The 21,114-nt window shown below is 32.5% G+C and overlaps 1 protein-coding gene across 2 annotated transcripts in view; it reads left to right on the forward strand.

The window, feature by feature from the left end:
* LOC130450233 (disks large 1 tumor suppressor protein) overlaps window positions 1-21,114 on the forward strand; it is a 1,338,131-nt gene that overhangs the window by 243,944 nt on the left and 1,073,073 nt on the right. The window lies entirely within an intron of this gene.

A 21,114-nucleotide genomic window follows, 5' to 3' on the forward strand; every position in this document is an offset into this window, starting at 1 on the left:
TCTTTGGACCATTCTAAAGTTACAACAATGTTAATTGACTGTGATCGGCGGCCTACTATCCATTTAGTTAACTGAGTCTCAATTCGAATTATTGACACTTCTTGAAGTCTGCGATGCAATGTTTCCCTAGGTATTTGACGTACGAAATGACCGTTTAATATCGAATATGACTCGACATTGACAATTTGTGTAATTATATTAATCAATAAATCCCCTGATATCTCATAATTTGTTTACGTAGTTTTATTTTTTTATCGTATTGATGACCTTTTATTCAATTTTTTAAATACTGAGATGTCTGTCCTATGTAAATAACGTCATAATAATTACCTGATATATAATATTGATTTTTTTTATTTTTGAGTGTTTTAGATTTTATTTTAATGGAATATTTCAATGTATTTGTCCTTTATGACAAATATTAATATCCTATTTATAGAAATATTTTTATGATTCTACATATGGTGGGAAAAAATTTAGTTTATGGCGGCTACTTATTTTTCAAGTGTAACAACAAAGGAAAATTTATTTTTGTGATGATAACAAATTGTTAGCTTGATATTCATATTGTAATTGATGACTCCATTCAGAAGGGGCGTCAAAATAAAACAATTCAGCAACGAAAAAGGTTTTTCCTGGATATCACAAAATGAAACTCCGACGTGTGAAGAATGCAAGTAGTTACGAATAATTTGTAATATGAATATTTTCTTTTTTACAAACCAGTAAAGTATGCAAACAAGACATTTTCAGATGTCGAGGTTGTTTTTGTTCCTTGTCAAAAACTCATGAAACGTTTATTAGCGTATTCATATTTATATATTAATTTATTTCACCATAAATTTCTTAATGATTTTTTTTAATAATATCTAATAACTTGGGTGGGTGTTTAGTCCACCTATATATACTATCAATTTCAAATATTTTTTATAGAGCCAAATAAAAAATTCGGTCTGATTTATTGAATCGAAAGTACCAATTTAAAGAAATGGTACCGAAAGTAGGTATATTCTGGGTTTTTTGAAAATCTGCCGACTTTAATTCTTCATTGTTGAAAAATTGACCACTGAGGAATTATTTCAAATTTAGATACAAGAAATAATCATATGGAACTAAATCTGGTAAATAGAATGGTCTATCGAATGCATGGATAACATCAATAAACCATATAAAAGCTGTGTTATTGCATCCTATAACTTTTTCGGTTGTTTTGCGGAGGATGAATCTGGCAAAGCTGATCCTTTTAAATCCTTGTTTTTATTCACAAATTCTGGTGGCTATTATTTTTTATATTAAAACGTTCGATATGATTTTCCATTCCTCTATTGAACAAACTCCCATAATTACACTCTCTGTTGCGAAACGCACGTCAGACAGTATAATTGTGAGTGTTGATTTAGTGGTAATGCTAAAAATTGTGTTTGCTATGAATACTACCAACGGTTCCAGAAATTGTTATTTTCTTTTTCCCTCCAATGAGTAATATATTCATAAGAGTGATTGGAATCTGTAATTATCCACATTATCCACAACATTTCGAACAAACTAAAAGGCTTTAGATAAAATATTGTACTTAATTAGTTCCAAAGGATTCTACTTCTTCGGTAGAGTATCATTTTCTGAGATCATTAAGTAGTAAATCTTTGACTTGAAAAATGAACAAAATTTGATAAAGGAAATGATTAAGTAAACAAAGTGAATCGAAAAATAAAATTTTATTATGCATTTACAAAAAAAACATAAATTTATAAATATGATAATAAAAACACATTCCCGGATATCACTCATTATATGAATATAAAAATACAATCTGCTTCAACGAAGTTTATTTCAAGGGTTTCGGACTTTTGATTCATACACTGGTTTATGAAGAAGAAATATTCTCAGTCGACAATGAATTTGGGCAAAAATGGTGGTGAGGAAGCACACATTTTTGCTTCTGAAAATGCCACTTTGCATTATCCCGATGCGAAGGAAGTTTTTTCTCAGCCAAATGAATAACTAAATTGAATACTAATAAAAATAATTTCTGCCATCCCTTTCAAAGGTAGTCATTGGAGATTATAGAGTATCCAACTCAAAAAACCTGTATCATCTGTTCATGCAAAAGGGCCTTCGGTTGTTCATGAGGTCTTTTACCTAAGATCTTCCACTGGATATATACCTCAATGTTCCATGCCCTACTTACGTATTCCCTGTATGGAGAAAGAAGAGTGCGACTACACAGCGTTCAGCGTCTTACTTATTTCAGTATCAAGGCCTGAAGCCATGTTTTTGAAGTCTTACTTGGTCTTCCACATTTTTATCTTGTGCTACATACCACGAAGAAAACAAACAGGCTGAATAGTCTCAAAGAACTATAGGGTAGACCAAATGGCCGTGTAGAAATCTAAGCGCGCCTCTTCCACCAAACAACTGCTTCATTTCAATAGTGACGAGACTTTTAACCTAACACGATCATCCAAGGCAACATCTCCACACTATGGGCATCACGGATGCTCCGGAATGACGCTGGTGTATGGATGACGAAACTGCAGACCATCTGTGAGTGCCTAGCACTCATACAGGTGCGATGCAAACACTTGGACAAGCCTCACAGTTTGCCTAGTGACGTCAAAAAGTTTTAGCATGGCGGGGGTATTGGAAGACCTTGGCCACCCTCTATCCTACTATGAACTATGATCGAAGCTTGAAGAAACTGATCATTTTAACTGCTGTTTTGTTATCCCGGCTGTATCTTTATTGTATCCAACATAAGATGGCCAGTCTTCATTTCGTAGTACATCGTTTAATTCACTAACCATCGAGAGATATAACAAGGAAAGGACCTTTATTGAGGATGTTTTTCCGCTGGAATGAATTTTCGTGTGAGAAGGTTTATTGGTGGGAAAATTCAACATAAAATAGGTAAGTCAAGCTATTAGATTTGAGTACATTCAGTCTCTAACGACGATTCCTTGGTTAGCGTCAGATAGTATAATGAGTGTTGGTGTAGTGGTAGTGTAAACAGTGCGTTCAGCAGCGAGATGATGTTGAATATATGTGATACAAATCTGATATATTTGTTTGCCTCAAGTAATACCTCAAAACACTCTATTTATAATACTTCATCTAAAACTATCTAATCATTAGAATCTAATCATTAGATGTATATAATTTTCCTCAATACTCCTTTCCAGAAGAATTAAGTGCCTACAGTAGTTAGGAGCATATTCTCCATTAGATACAACTCGGTCCTATTGTTTATTCGATGTTCCAGTTACTAGAAGTAGTTTCTTGAAGTTTTTCCCTCTTTATACCCATAACTTTTTGGTTATACATTGCAAAACTATTTCTGATATGGAAAGACAGAAATAAGTGGAAAACTAAAAATGTAATTACTATAGCGAAAGTGTTGTCAACCTCTGAAAAGTCAAGTCAAACCGCTTTCGTATAGTCTTACGGATGTACTTCTAAGTTTGGTTTTGCTCGTCAAACTTGTCTCACAGTTCGACTATTTTATGGCGTACATAATGGTGCATCGAAGCGACTAATTCTACTTAAATTGTTCGTTTTTAGACCAATATCAATCTTACTGATAATGTGCATCTAGTGCGCACTGTACAAGCCGTTCTTCATGGAAAAACTGGAATTGTATCCTTCCTCTTTATGGATTGTAACCTAAAAGCTTCCAAGCTTCAACTTGTACAGGAATTAGAAGAAACTTTCGGTGAAAGACGAATTTCAAGTGATGATTCAATTAAAAGGCTACCAAAATCGTTCATTTAACCCCATCGGATTTTTTTAGGATCATATAAAGTCACTACAATAAGTGGATAAACGAGTGAACATCTATATATTAATATACGAAAAAATATTTGCGAATACGGTGGTATATTCTGCTCAAAGTTTGTAATAATTTGTATTCTAGTCTATATATCCAGCCACGGTCGGAATCATATTGTTATTATGACTTTAACTTGATAACTGTAAAACAAACCTCACATTCACATTTCCTATTTTACCATAAAGAATCATTTTCTAGTTTATTGTGTCACATTAGAATACTTGAGCTTTGTGTTTTCAATTTATAGTGGCTCTTATTTACAGCTTTCTGTGCTCATACACTTTTAAGAACCAGCTGTTAGACGTAGCCGTCTCGTCTGCTTTTAGATTAAACTTCTCTGAACGAAAGATCATGTCCTTATACCGACCAGAGGTCGAAATCAACGCTTTGAAAGCTATACATTTCTTTTTGCGCTTATAAGTTGGTGGGTATTGACAATAAAGCCAACCAACGTCACGTTTTTCGAACAAATGAGATTATGAGAAATACGATCCACTCTTAATAATTGAGTGTATACCAAACTAATCCAACCTAATATCTTAATGTTATAGAAGTAATTACACACTAATGTTAACCAGGTTAAAGTGTCTTGTTACAATATTAATTATTGATGATTAATATGGTCATCACTTATTTTGTTTCATTGTCAGATTTCAATATTAAAAAGTGATTTTGTATGAACTATTATCAAACATTTGTTGAAACCATGGTTGTTATGAATATAATGATTTTATTATATACTAGCTGACCCGGCAGACTTCGTACTGCATCAATCGATAAATAGAAGACCTAAACTTTTGTATAAAATAAACTTAAAACAAACAAAAGTAATCCTTTTAAAATAAAACAAATTATAAAAAAATGCTCGGTGATGTTGCTTACTTACAAAACAGAGTTTTCCTGAAATACTGATAATGACAGACATACACAATTTAAAGCTTTCTAAAAAACTGTTTTTTTTTTGTTTTGTTTTGTGGTGCGTAAATAAATAAAGATGACGGTATTGTCCATGCGCGAAACAGGAAAACTCAAGTTGATTCCACGTCCTTTCAACGAATGGCCTTGCGATTTATTTATGGTCATCGCAAAGGCCAGACATATCGGAAATTCTAAACGTTTAAAATCGAATGGTAAATCCGTTGGAATAATCGGTAAACGCGAGATCAAGACATTGATGACGTTATTCATCACCTTTTCCACTGCCAGTCTTGTTCCAACTGATCCTACTTTTAATTGCAAATTGTGAAGTGGTAATCCAGGCAATTCCAGTTAATTTAAAAATTACGAGATAGTAACGTAGTAGTTACGTCATCCTGGTTTATAACGGTGTCGACTAATTTGAAGGGAACCAACTATCCCGGAAGAAAATTGTGAATGATTGCATTGAGATCCTCGACATATTTATTTTTTTTCTGTCAATATTGCTCGTTCCCCCAGCCAATTATGATTATTGAACTGTTGCGCTATATCTGATGAAAACACGCTAAATTAGCTCCTTTTTTTGAGTCTCTAATGTGACAGAAATAATTGGGTAATGTGATGAATCCTCGAGATGTCCAGTGCAACTTTATTATTTCCAATGTTTGCAAATGCTTGCACTCTTTGTCTGTCTATGTCAAATATGGTTGCGTTCAGAAATTTTATTGGTGACAAAACATCAAGGAAAAACAAAATTGGTGTTTTTATTTAACTCCGAGCATTTTCATATTTATTAATTTTTTAAACCTGGATTTTCACAAATTATTCAAGACCAGAATTAACCAAATCGGTTCAGCCGTTCACGAGTTTTAGCGAGACTAACGAACAGAAATTAATTTTTATACATATAGATTATATAAATAGATCTTTCCTCGTGTTTTGACTTTTATAATGAGCCCTTCAAATATACGAAATATTTCAAACTTTAGCTTTATTTATTTGTTGGATTTTGATATCATCAAATGACTTGTAGTTTAACGTTATTTTTTCCACATACTACAGTTTCGTAAAAGTATCAAAATTTATCTAAAACGGCCCTGTACTTCTGAAGATATTTTAAGATTAAGGTATATACGAATATATGAAACATGGCTACACGAAACATCCGTTAACTGAAAGGAAAAAAGACAAAAATTCAAATTTAAATCGTACACGGACCCTTCGAAGCTAAGGTACATTCGTCAGTGACAGTTCGTATGGTTTCCTGTTATGATGTTTTATTGAGACTATTAAGATGATATATTGAGATATATCTGACTATTTCACTGATTATTGATGTGTCACTAGATATGAAAAAAAATTAAATTTTTTTCTCTCCAAATGTAACCTCATTTCTCCAACCGATGGACCAAGAATTTGCAAGTTTCAAACAATATTTCAGAAAATATTTGCTACGTATGGTTATGCTTGGACAAAATCTTGGATAAAATCTATAAACTGATAAACGTGAAGTAAACTGTTTATAAAGCAGCAGAAAATTGGGATTGCGTTACTAAAATAGCATGGTATAAGTTTGCAGAAATGGAACTACTCTTGTATCTGAGGGGCCCCCGAACCTTTCTGTATAAGAGCTGCTGAATCAATCTCTGTGATTTGAAGATTCTTCTTCTTATGCCGTCTTCTCATTGAAGGTTGGCGACTACGTTTCTCTTATTCTCTTATGTTACGGAGTCAGGATTTCTTCTTCCTGTCGATGCCTTTTCTTCTTCTAGTCTGCCCTGCATTGTGTTCTGTAGCAGTAGGTATTTGTCGTATGTAAGATGTTTTTCTTATCTCAATAATATTTGTAAACAGCTTTCTTTTACGACCAATGCGTCTTAGTACTTCGCCGTTGATGATTCTGTCAGTGCAAAGTATCTTCAGGATTCGTCTATAGAGTCACATTTCAAAGCTTTTTGATCATTTGAGTTTTCAAGGTCCATGTTTCCACTCCGTACAGCAGTACTGACTACATTCCATGAATCCTATTCTGACGTGAAAGTTTAGATTTCTGTTTGCAAACATTGAGGAGTACTTGTCCAATGCTTTTCTAGTCATTTCAATTTTGATCTTGATTTATTCGTCTGGATCCATTTGAACGTTTATAACTGAACAAAGATACTCACATTTTTGAATTCGAACATCAGCATTATAAAAATATTCATGAATAGCTTAAATGTGATGACGATGAGGATATGAAGTGATTACATAAACCTTAATGTTTAAAAAAACGAAAATAACGATAAAAAAAGGATTATACCATAGAGATCGTTGATGAAAATAGCTTCTTCACAATCAAGCTTTCTACTACCAAGAATAAGATGCAATTCAGTTGCTAAATTTGCTATTTTGGACTTTTTTGAAAGATTCTATATCAATGCCAACTAATTATATTAAGATATGTATTTCATTCTGTCCATAAATGACCGATTATTAAATTGTCTCGGAAAATCGAAGATTTGTAATACCATAGCAACATCTTATAGTTTCATGCTGAAGCCAAGATATAAATTATTTTTTCGTTTTCACGTATTACATTGTTAACGCATTGTCATGTATGCATATCGCTGGGATATATAGTAAATCATCCATATCTTTTTATATTACGTAACTTCTTCCTCCATTCGATTCGATGGATAAAAATGAAAGATTTTAATATTTGTGCGAATTGTGATAGAAAAGAGCAAATGGTCTGTGATATTCGCACAGGAAATATAGACGTCATAGCAACTTGAACGATATCGTTGAACGTGCGCAGAATAACTAAGTTCCTTCAATAAAACCTTACATATTTCAATGATTTATCATACGAGGTGCTGAAATTAATTCCGTGAATTCATCAAATTCATCAATAAAATATCAACTTATAAAGCTTCTCAGAAAATTTTATCATCTACTTTATAATAGTATCGATGCAATCCTACATAAAAATACCAATGTTACATCTACGATTCCCAGCGTACTTTTTGGTCGTCTGAAGTTAATCCGTGTATAACCACAGTTACAGCTGATTTGATCTTCTCTACGCTACCATGATAAGTTCTATTGAGAAGTGATTTATCCTGGAAGATGAAAAAAGTCGCAGAGGACAATATAAAAACCAAATAGTAAAGTCGGCTCCGTTGGAGTGCCTTTATTAACCTTTCGCCCGGCGCTACGCCGTCCGTTGGACGGCAGACAAGGATATTCTTTATTATAAGGAAATTGAAAGTTGTCAACTGCCGTCCGAAGTATCTATTGACAATTGGTATTCAAGTGTCAACTTGACTCAGATTCTTTGAGCAAAGAAAGTTCCATTCCTGAGCACCCTGAGGAAAAATACATCGGCCAGTTCCCAGTTCGGCTTCCAAAAAGAGTTGCCGATGGAAATGTGTAGTTTTGATTTAAACTATGAATAATAATGATGAAATCGACAAGCACCAAGAAGCTAGAAATTATTATGGCTTAAAATACGACCGAAGGAATTGACACTGTCAACAAATTATGTCGCTGGCCGATTGTAATTTTTATTATATAATGAACGTAGCTCGAAACAAAAAACAGATACTGTTCAATTCAGGATTACCAGTAGAAGCTCCCGGTCGAAGAAATATTTTTCTCAAAATCTGGCTCAAGATTTAATGAACAGATCAGACATAAAAAACCTTCCCGTAAATGTGATGCCTTCATTATCAGAAAAGAGCAGTTGAAGACTTCTAAGAGTGAATATCAAGAATTTGTGTGTGAGAAACATTCCAAAATAATATATTGTTGGAAAGCCATGGAAGGTGTTTATTTTTTTAAGCAAATTAAATCATTATTAAGAGTAAATTGCGAAGTGAAATGAAACAAAAGTTGCCCACCAGAATTCGGCTAGCACCTGATGGTGTTGCAAAAGCCTAAGCGCCTGGCATAAGGTTAAACAAAAACTCTAGCTCAATCAATGTGGATTGAGATGTTGCCTCGATACAAATCCTTGCATATACCTTTCGATTTTGTTTTTGTTCATAGGCACTAATTTTGCCAAAATATTTTGCATGTAACATATTGCTGGCGGTTTTTTGTTGATATTCAACTCCTTAGACAACACAGGCACCAATCAAATGTGATAAGTGTATGCTAACGGCTCCTTTACGTGGATCGTCTTCTACTGATTCAAATCCTTTGATTTTCAACATTAATGGTTAGATTTCGCTAGAACGTTACCCTAACGTGAATTTTATCTTCAAAGAAATACGTATGAAACACAAACTTTAGGCCTAGGCAGATAAACATAAAGTACCGCAATATTGCCATTTTCAAGTTATGAAAATCAATAGCCACACCTCGTATAATATGGAGTAATGTAATAATTATGAATCATTGTTTCTGGCATAAAATTTTCTTAGCTTGCTTGAAAATGTACAATTCGTTTGTTAATTTATCATGCAAAAAGTAATTTTTGCTATATCTCGAAATAATGAATTGAATAATAAGTTTTCATAATGCATATTGGCAAAATTTCAAGGATTTATATCAAGCTGATAATAGAGAAAAATCGATAATTTGCTTATAACTTATGCCACCCTAAAATATGCTGGACATAAAGACTATATTACATAATAAAAGATACGTCCTTTGTGCACAACCTATGTAGGGATCTCTCACCTTTGAAAAATCTGGATTCCTTTCTATTGACAATACACTTTTAACTACTAGATAAATGGGTCAATGAAGGCTATCGAAAACAATTGAATACTAAATCCTAAAGTACGGAAAAAGCGAAGGAGAAAATTGTCCTCAGGACAAGAAATATGTGGTACAGAATTAAACGAAGTGGTTATCACATTGTGGCGTGTCTAGTTTCATTATTTGAATATTTCATCAAAATATGTTTTTTCCTTAATTTTTTATTTCTTAGATCTTTTGATATGTTTATGCTTCTAAATGTTCTCGATTAAAAGTCTCTTTTATTTTAAAATTAGTTTCGATACTGACAATTTACGTATTTATATTAGTCAATAGATCACATACATCATGATTATCAAATTAAAACCAAAACAGAAATTTGTTCAAATAAGAAACATTAATTTTTCGTTAGTACTTACATCTTAAATATATATCTGTGATCAAATAAATTATTTGTAGTTTTATTGGAATTTACGAAATAGATTTTTCGTTCTTACGAATGTGAATCATTTCTAAAAATTCTTTTTCCATCTATTAGATTCCGTGCCACGAATTTATGAATCTTTATAATTGAATTTATGTTTTTTTTGTTATTTCGTGGTTCGTTAATACAGTTTTATAATTTTTTCATCGTATTGATGACCTTTTAGTCTATTTTCTAAAAATTATTTTGTAATTTCTAATAAAACTTCAAATTATTCAATAGATCACTGATATAAATTTAAGATTAAGGATTAAGGAAAAAATTTTTCTCTTCGATAAAATAAATTTATTAGATGATTTAAATTTCTTCCTCATCAAGGAATAACACAACATTTCCCCCTCAGTATCATCCGATTCTGATTAAGAACTTAAGTTCAATAACAACAATTGTTTTGTTCGATTATCAAAAATTTTAGACATTCTATGATGTCGGCTAATCGCGAACTGCCAATCAAATCCAAATCCCACCGTTTCCTTTTTGAAAACGCGTGTCCAAATATGCGGATCACCACGCTGCACGTGTAGAATGTACGAGTTGTCTCTCTCAATTCACGCTACCTCACACGTGCTATACGTGCCCCAATTTGTACCTTGCCTAAATTCTAACTCTTACGTTTGTCTTTTAATTGGCACTTGTTCGGTTGGTTAGTGTAAAAATGGATAAATAAGTAAACAAATAAATAGATAAATAAATGAATAAATATATTAATAAATAAATTAATAAAGTAATAAATAAAAAACAAATAAATGTCGGTACGCCTTAATTTAAACAGGTCTATTTCTATAAAGAATTGCTCTACAGTCTTTTAATCATTTTTTTTTGTGTCTTTTGACGCCTTTTCATGATAAATAGCGGAGTACGATAAATATGAAATTCATTTATTATTAAGATATCATTGGAAATAAATTTCAAGCAGCCGTGGTAGAAAATATGTGAAATTGAAGGGGTAGACACAGTTTTGATATTGGATATTTAACATTTGAAAATCGTTCGCGCTTTGGTCGTCCGCTAATATGAAATATTGAAGGTAACAAAGGAAACAGAGTAAAACTAACCTATTACCAATAATCGGACTCTCTTGTATTGTGTTACATTGAAATGATCATTGTAGGCAAAGACGGAACACGATGGAGTAAAATTGTACCAAGAGTAACTCGAGCCCGTCCTCATATTATGATGAAGTTACTTGGTGTAATTGGTCAAACAGCCATAAACGCCGAAACTGAATTAGATTGCTGGAATCTATTTTTTAGTAATATGCTAAACATGATAGTTGATTCCACAAATCTATATATAGAAAATATAAAAGCCAAATTCAACCGTGAAAGAAATTGTCGTCCCACAGACTTGATTGAAATAAGAGCATTGTTTGGCCTGTTATACCTAGCAGGTGTATTTCGAGGAGGTCACCGCAATTTGAAAGATTTTTGTGCATCTGACGGGCCAGGAATTGATCTTTTCAAAATGGCAATGTCTAAAGATTTGATGATAGGTCTACAAGAGAAGAAAGACGTGATTTGACAAGTTAGCAACTGTTAGGAATCTCTTCAGTAATTTCATTGAAAACTGCAAAAAACATTATCATCTTGAGCAAAACGTGACCATAGATGAAATGCTGCCAGCATATCGTGGTCGATGTGCATTTCGACAGTACATAGCATCGAAACCAAACAAATATGGTATCAAAATTTTTAATAATGCTGCTAGATCAACTAAGAGGTGGCCGATGGTAATTTTTTACCATTTACTGAATGTAGCTGGAATCAACTCGCGGGTGATATTTCTTGAAAACAAAAATACGTCTGTCACAAGAAGAGAATATTTGAAAAAATTAGGACTAGCCTTGCTAGACGAACAACTAAAAGTGAGGGCCCAAATAAAAAGTCTCTCACGACAAACCAAAGATTTGCTCAAAAGTTACAAAACCTTGGAAGCACAACAAGAAGTTCAAGAGGCAACACTTGGACCAAGTAAAAGAAAGCGATGCGAACCATGCTATGTAGAAAATAAGAAAACGTCAGTATCTGCATATTGTTGTAAAAAATGTGGAATTCATTTATGTATAAAACTCCATACAAATATGATTTGTAATAAATGTTATAATAAAGAAATTGAAGAGGGTGATTACTCCGATTAAGTTTGTAAAATATTTTGAATAATGTAACTTTAAAACTAGTTCTGTCGATAACATAATTAAAATTTTACATATAAAATAATTATTTTTTTAGTTGAAAAAATGTTAAATTAAAAGCGAAGAAAAGAAGTATTCATATAAAATTTGCTGTATTAATATATTGAAAATAATAATAATAAAAAAAATTTATTTGATATATGTATCTGCTAGATACAACGCGACCAAATACGTTAGAAATCCCCGCGCGCCTAATGGAAGGTTAAGTAATATTAAATACAATTTCGTTCACTTCTTACAAGTACATATTTGTCTAAATTCTCGACTGTAAAAATTTGTCGTCTTTGTTCAAAATTTGTATATAGAGAAGCTACGTTCTACGTAAATGGCGCATATTCTAATGCTGACAGAAATTTATGTTCAATATTTTATTTCTGATGAAAATTCTGATCTCAATACTTTTGATGCATTAGTCAAAATGGAGAAGCATTTGTTTTCATCTATAACCATTTATTTTTTTTTAAATTGATTGGACAACAGCTGTCTAGCCTTTACAAACTATCGATTATAAATTTTGTTGTATTGAGTGGAATAAAGATACTTTTTCGTAGTTTAGAAATTGTTTCAATTATTTTTTTATAATTATTGAACAAATAATGAAAAATAAATGTGTAGACCACAGTAAAATATACCAAAGAATCTAAAAATTCTTAGAATATATACAATATGTAAAATAGTTTTTACAATGTGATTGAGAAAGTTTGTGGAATGAGCGGAGCGAATTGAATAATTTCGTGGACAAAATAAAATCACTTTTAACACAAATTTCATAAGATGTTTTTGTATAGCTGCCAAATTCTGAAAATAAAATAGATGCTGTCAATCAAATTGCATTCTTCTCCAATTTTCGTCTTAGGTTCGTTACTACGTAAGGAGGCTACCGCACGAAAAAAGATTTATTAATAGTTTAGAGTATGAAGGATCCAACGGTACCCTTTTTTATATGAGTTATAGATCAAAATCTCGAGAAATTTGAGTTCACAGTTCTCTTCTTTAACATGAGCCATAGTTAAATTCGTTGATTACAAATTAAATCAAAACTGCCGCGAAATATGAGTATATAGATTTTATTGGTAAGAAATCAATCTTTCTAATGGCTATCGAACAGAAATTAAATATATTGGCTAAAAATTGTTATAAATCAATGCATATCCAGTAACTGAAGGGAAATTGGGAAAACAAACATATTACTTCTGTTACTCAAGGAAAGCGCGCGAAATTTAACCATAGACTGGCCGTTATTCATATACAAACTCAAGATATCTCCGCATATACTATATAAGTGTACGTGGATGGTCCCAGAAGTACCAGGCCCAACAAAAAAAATGTTGGAAACATTATATGGGTACTGTTTGTAAATGTAACCTCCTTTTAGCTCCACATACTTTTTCCAGCGATGTTTCCCTGCCGACATCACTTCTTCAAGCCCTTTTCTCAAGCATGAGAACAGAAAAGAGTCCGAGGGGGCTAAATCTATCAAATAGGTAATAATTTAAACTTCGATTATTTAATTTTTAGCCATTGGAAGAACTGATACATTGTTTTGATAAAACCACACTTTTTTCCAAGCCAAATACGGACGTTTCTGCTTGATTTCTTCGCTCAAATGGTGCAATAATATAAGTTCGCATAATACTCGCCGTTGATAGTTTTTTCTTTTGCAACATAGTCAATGAAAATTATACAACGGGCATCGCCATTACCATGCCTGCAGATGGAATAGTCTTTGCATTCTTTGGAGCCGGTTCTCCATTTTCAGTTTATTGTGTTGATTGCTCTTTTGTTTCAGGTGTGAAGTGATGAACCCACGTTCCATCCATGGTTATGAAACGGCTTAAAAAATTATGCTTTATTTCTGTGAAACATTGCCAAATACTCGATCGAAACATCTTCACGACGCTTTGTTCCATTGTGAGCAAACGCGGTACCCATTTTGCGCAAAGCTTTCTCATGACCAAATTTTCCAGTTAATATGCGATGTATCGCACTTTCTGAAATACGGTATATGTCTGCTATCTCGCGCAGTTTCAGTCGACGTTCATCCAGCACCGCTTTATGGATTTTCTTTAATATCTATGGGGTCGTCACCTCATTTGATCGACCACTGCGATGCTGGTCGTACGGCCTTGTTTAAGCTCCACTACCCAATATTTTACTATTGATAACGATAATCTAATTCAGCTTTCATATTGGTTGGGCTACGACCTTTAAAGTATTAGAAGTATTGTATCACATAACGATGATCAATTTTTCCATATTTACAAATTCACTGAAAACGTTCAGTATTGATGGCTGCCAAACAAATACTAAATAACGTGGAGTCTTCAAACTCGAAACATATGCTGTCTTATTCAGTGATATTTTTCAAGCAACTACAGCCATCTCTAGGTCAGGCCAGATACTTCTGGATCCATTCCCGTATGTATAAATTAATGTGTAGCAATACTCGACGTTATTGTCTGTTTAATCACGTTTAATTTAGCAACTTTTATGCATTCTTTTAGTTAATAATTGATTAATTTAAGATTTTTAAGCATAAATACATATAGAATAAAATTTCAATGTGACTAGATTGTTGAGAAAGTTGATTTGGTTTCCCTGTCGATATTGAATAGTCTGCAAGAAGAGCAAAGGTATTAGTGATGGTACTTGTACTAATTGTACTATTAATATGTTCATAAGTAAGGATTGTTCAATATTGATAATATAAATTTCCAATTCCTAAAAGTATTATTATAATTTTATGTGATATCATAAGAAAATGTAGTATTTAAATAGTTATTTATGTAACAAGTGTGTAAAATAGCCTTTTTTCGACGATTGTAAATATTGACAATCACATGAGTCGTAAAAAGGCCTTTACATACGAATTGCATACAATATTTTTTTACTATCGAAAATTTTATGAAAATACAGAAGTTTACGCACTAGTGTGTAAGGTAAGATCAATTTTTCTATACTAAAACGCTTTTATTTATTCTTTATAAAATATATTATGTTAATATTTTAAACATTTTAATCAAGACTAGAACAAATTAACAAAACAACAGACGAATTCAATTGATAACAATATTAATATTAAACGTGCAGTTATTAAATTGTTCAACTCTTCCCTTCGGCATGCATAAATGCCACCTAAAAATATAATTATTAGTACACTAGCTTTTACCCGCGGCTTCGCTCGCATCGAATCCATTAAATAAGTATCAGAAATCATTACAATAGAAAAGAACGAACTCTGTAGCTATATTATAACCTGAGATATAGATCTTTGAATGTAGAAAAATTGCCAAAAACCTACAAAAATCCATAACTCCACATTGAATGTCCGCCCTTAGCTCCTCTCCAACGCAACCGATTTAAGTGTTCGAAAACTCAAGAGAAAGAGGATGTTTCAGCGAGTGTTCTTAAACCAAAACGAAATCTCTATCTTGAATAGAACCTGAGATATTGAGGATAGAACGTGTGTATGTGAAAAACTCCTATAAGTAATGTACAGGGGGAAATCGCATTTGAGTATAACTTGAGAATGGTGAAAATGAGATGAAATCCGATGGTTGATGGCTGATCTGTGCATCAATACCTTTCATTAGAAAAAAAAATTAAGCAAATCGGTTGGGTAGAACGCCTGATCGGACTCGGAATGGAAATCATCAATTTTTTTAATATATATAAGATAAGTGAGAAAAAAAATTGAACGAACGCGACTTGGACCTGGGACGTACCGCATATGAGCCTTGTATTCTAGTTACTACGATACGGAAACCTTAATAATAATTTTTTCACGCACTACTGCTTAAAGTATGTTTCTTTACGCACTACTGCGTAAAGTAAACCTTCAACACTGTCACTTTCAATTGCATTTGTACAAAAATGCACTTGCATATAATCCGAACTTCAATTATAACGTAGTGATGAAGCTGCTAACTCAACTTTTCCATCACATATGATATTCTGCCAGTTCTATTTCATATCTTGATTTGTTGTAAGTCTTTGCGTCACTTTAACTCATTTTGACTTTAGATAATTATGCGAAAATTCAATAAGAAAAATATTTGAATCCCATCCCTTTTTATCCAAAAGTAATGTCCATTTTCAAAGTATCATTCTCAATTGCTTCATTACTCAGATACTCAAAATCAAGAGTGCGTTCGAGTTAAGTCTCGCCAACGTGCTGATCCACTGAAAATTCTTTTAAAATAAACATCGTTGGTGTTTACTCTTTACCCTTTAATTATAATAATAATTATTAATAAGAACTAGTTACAAATATAGATAAATTGCAATTACTGACCTCACGTGTCAAAAATATGTAAATTAAAACTCATGTGTAATATATTGAATATAATTTATTATCAAAATTGAGATGTTTTTCTGTTATGGTTTCCATATACATCCTGGTTAACCTATTACGTATAAAATATTAGGTATGCTGACATAATTTAATATGATTCGAATTGGTCGTTTCGTCTTACACAACTTTATTTGCATTTTGATCACATCTTTTATTAAAAAAAAAGCTAGATCCTAAAGTGCAAGGATGATATTTAAAATAGTCGATTGATACTTAATGTTTCAGCAATAAAATAACGTAAGGATAAATTTTGTCATGGCTTCCAAAATACTTTACCACTTCTGTATCGATTCAAGCTGTTAACTGCCCAAAATTTTACATGAACTATTTGTGTAACAAAAAAGTATCATCATATTTTTTTGGGTCAACGTTGTGATTTATAATAGAAATATTAAAATACGCCCAAGAGATTATTATATACCTTCGTTCACTTTTATTGTTTACAATTCTAAATAACTTCTAAAATGAAATACACACACACATACACCGTCGAGTTAGGTAAAGTCCACGCATGAATTCTAAAACAGGACATTCCACATCGCGGTTTCGCGCGTAGTCTCCTTCCACTCCAACCAGTTCTATGGGAGATTCCAGGAGGTTAATCCATCTTGTTAAGAGTTATTATTTCATCTTGTATTTTGATTCACTCCCTGACAGTGTTTGTAACTTCATACGTGTTAATTTATGTGTTAATTTCTTTAAAATCTCTACACTCTTCTAACATATCTGGATTTTTCTACATTGCTCTAAAAGCACAGCGACGTACTCAGTATTGTCTAAATTCTTAACAATATTATATAGAATAATTCGAGTTTTATCTTCAATACTCAATTTTACTGGAATTTCCATCTATATAGGATTGCTAAATATTCTAGTGCAATATATCAAAAACGTGTTTAATAATAGTAAACGTTGGGCATATAACTTTTATTCTGTTGAATATACGCTGTGCTGTTACAACTTTTATAATGAATTAGTGTGAATATAGAAGTCTAGTTTGAAACCCCGATACTAAATTTATTTACAAACACCAAACTTAAGAGAATTGAAAAACTATTTAATTTGATGTTAAGTACAATAATAATTATATATAAGTTCTAGCAACAGACTGTGATATATTACCAAATTGAGATATTGACCAAAACCAGTAACAACAAATTAGAGTAAACAATATATTTGCTCTGGCTCTGACTCATTTATAAATCAAAATATTGTCACCTATTCATGATTATCACTAGGGAAGCGAATACGTTTAGAAAATCTAGAGTAACATATTATGGAAAACCTATAGAACGGGTAGAAAAATTTAAATATCTAGGAACATGGCTCTATGAAGAATGGTCGTCGGACGGTGAAATAAAATGCCGAATTGAACAAGCTCGAAGTACATTCATAAAATTTAAAAATGTATTTACATGTACCGACTTTGATCTTGATCTTAGACTGAGACGTGTGCGGTGCTACGTTTGCTCAGTGCTTCTTTACGGGATGGAGGGTTGGACCCTTAAGGTAAAAAATATCACCAAATTAGAGGCATTCGAAATGTGGGTATATCGTAGAATCCTGAAGATACCTTGGACTGCCAAAGTGAGGAATGAGGATATTCTCAGGCGTATCAATAAAGACCATGAACTCTTTAACATCGTGAAGAAACGAAAGATTGCATATCTTGGCCATATAATGCAAGGCCATAAATATCAATTTCTTCAGCTGATAGTCGAGGGCAAGATTGAAGGTAAGAGAGGATTGGGACGGAAGAGGATGTCATGGTTGCGGAACGTGAGGCAGTGGACGGGTTTACAAGATATTCAGACATTGATCCATACCGCTAGAGATAGAAAAGCCATGAAAAATGTGATCACGAACATCCATTAATGGATAAGCATTAAAAGAAGAAGATATATCGACACACGCTTCAATCTGATCCGTTAAAGTTAGCCTATAGTAGAAGTTTTTATGATTTATGGCTCTTTGCTTGACTACGGACACGATTTTAAAAATATTATAACACACAGAGTTACAGTTTTAACTCTTCGAAAAACAATGTGACTTTCTTGTGTATCAATTGACAATGCAGAGTAATTTTGGAATGCATTGACTTTACTTTATCCATCAGAAAGCATTTATAATATACTATTTTTTCCAACCATCAGAAAAGACATTCAAAAAAGAGTTGAACAAGTACTAAGATATATTGAAAAATACTTAGCCTACTATAGAACCAAACAAAATTTCAATGTTAAAATATTTTATTACTCAATATATTCTCCTCTTAATTGGATACATTTATTACAGCGAACCAGCAACGTCTCCAGACCTTTCAATAAAAGAATGTTTCTTCTTGCTCTGCAAACCAGACCTCCACAGCTTTTGTTACCTCCTCGTTGGAACAAAATTTATGACCTTTCAAACTTTTTTCAGTTGAGGAATGAGGTGATAGTCGGACGGCGCCAAATCTGGTGAATAAGGGGGATTTTCTAGTAATTCAAGCCCAAAATCACGAATTTTATGTGTGCAGGTGCGTTGTCCTGCAAAAATAAAACAACTTTGGATAGCTTTCCGCGTCTTTTCTCTTTAATTTTCTCCAGTAGAGTGGTCAGTAATGTCGAATAGTAATCTCCAGTTATTGTTCTACCCTTATCCCAAAAATCAATCATAATTACTCCATGGCAATCCCAAAAAACTGAAGCAAGAACTTTACCAGCAGATTTTTGGACACGAAACTTCTTAGGTCTTGGAGAACTAGAGTGTCGCCATTCCATCGATTGTTGCTTTGTTTCTGGATCGTAGAAATGTACTCAAGTCTCATCCATAGTAACAATTCAGTTTAAGAAGTCTACATCGTTGACAAATCGAGCACAGATAGAACACGATGATAATACCCTTGCACGCTTTTGGTCAACATTTAAACATTTGGGGATCCATTTTGCAGCAATTTTTCTCATGTCCATATTGACGTGAACTATATGATGAACGCGTTCGTATGAAATATTCAGTGCTTCAGATATCCGTTTTAGCCCAATTCGACGGTCTGATAAAATCATGTCATAAACTGCATCGATACTTTTGGGGACTGACACAGAAACTGGCCTTTCCGATCGGTCATCATCTTCAATGGAAAATTTACCTCTTTTGAAGCTTGCAGTCCAATTTTTCACGGTCGCATACGAAGGACATTGATCGCCAAGGGTATTAAGCATATCTTCGTATCTGCTTACCTCTTAACCCTTCGAAATACAGGTATTTGATGAAGGCTCGATACTCCAATTTTTCGATTTTCAAAATTTCGATGGACATCTTTTTTCTTTCAGTTTATTGCGTAACTCTGGTTTACATTTTTGACGACGAACTTTACACTGACACTTCCAATAAGTTATTGTTCGTTGCTATGGTATGCTGTTTATGCATGGAACTGGTCTAGGCTAAGTAGATATCAACACATCCTCGTATAGAAGTCATAATTCATCATCTCACATCCTATTGTTTTCTTATATTTCAGATGTATTTGAGAGAATACATTGAACGTCGTTTTTTCAGCAACTTTTCTAGCTTTTCATATCTATTATTCAATTCTCTCTCATTTTTTAGTAGGTCATCAAACAAAGCGACGGAGCTCGCAAGAAATTTATCTTCTTTTTGAACTTCAATTCTTATTAACTTCATTGATTTTCCGCTTTCTTATTGGGAACGTGGCAATGAAACAAATATTTCTATCAACGTCAATTTGAATAATGAATTTTGAAACCTATGAATTTTAAAATTTTCTACAAGAATACGATTCAAAACCACCGAAAATCTTAATTAATTATTTCACAGACGATGAATACATGAGTATTCGAAAGCTCGGAAAATATATTAAAGTTTGTCCACTTTGGTGTTTCATTGCCACGTCCCCAATAGGAAACCGCCTATATATGTATATATATATATATATATATATATATATATATATATTTCTAGAATTAGTCTTCAATGTTTATTTTTCTATAACATGAACAAATAAAATATTCGTATCTGGCGCAGTCATGATGACGTCAATCACTTGATATTTTCTTGCACTTGTCAGATACAAACTTGAGTCAATAACATTTCTCTCGATCTGAACCTGTTTTGATAAACGTCTTTTCCTTAATTAGAGCAATCATTTCCAGCGATTTTTATGCAAATACAGAAATAATTTGTATTTCGTTGATAAATTTTTATTTATTAAAGTTTCTTTATAGCTACTGAGAGATATGGACTTCGAACTGAGCAAACTAAATATAAATTTTGTGTATTGAATATCTACTTATAATTTCTCATTTCATAGACATTTAGAAAACTATATTTAGGTTGATACTAATTCATGTATTTGTTATTAAATTGTACTGCTTTCAAATTTCTTCTGATAAAAAATTTTAAAACCACTAAAGAAGTGACGTTTCGACCTATTTCGGTCTTCATCAAAATCAAGACAATTTAATAACAAAAGCATATAAAAGGGTCCAAGAAATAAGAAAGTGAAGATATTATTTGAAAATTCTAATATTTTTTCAAGCTTACATTATTACAGAATTCCCAAAAACTACCAATTTACAGATACAAATCATCAAAGCCAAAAAAACATGCATCACCCAGCATATTATAAATTTAGTTTATTGGCTGACTCAAAATAC

Source organism: Diorhabda sublineata, chromosome 11 (assembly GCF_026230105.1).
Source record: "Diorhabda sublineata isolate icDioSubl1.1 chromosome 11, icDioSubl1.1, whole genome shotgun sequence".
NCBI lineage: Eukaryota > Metazoa > Arthropoda > Insecta > Coleoptera > Chrysomelidae > Diorhabda > Diorhabda sublineata.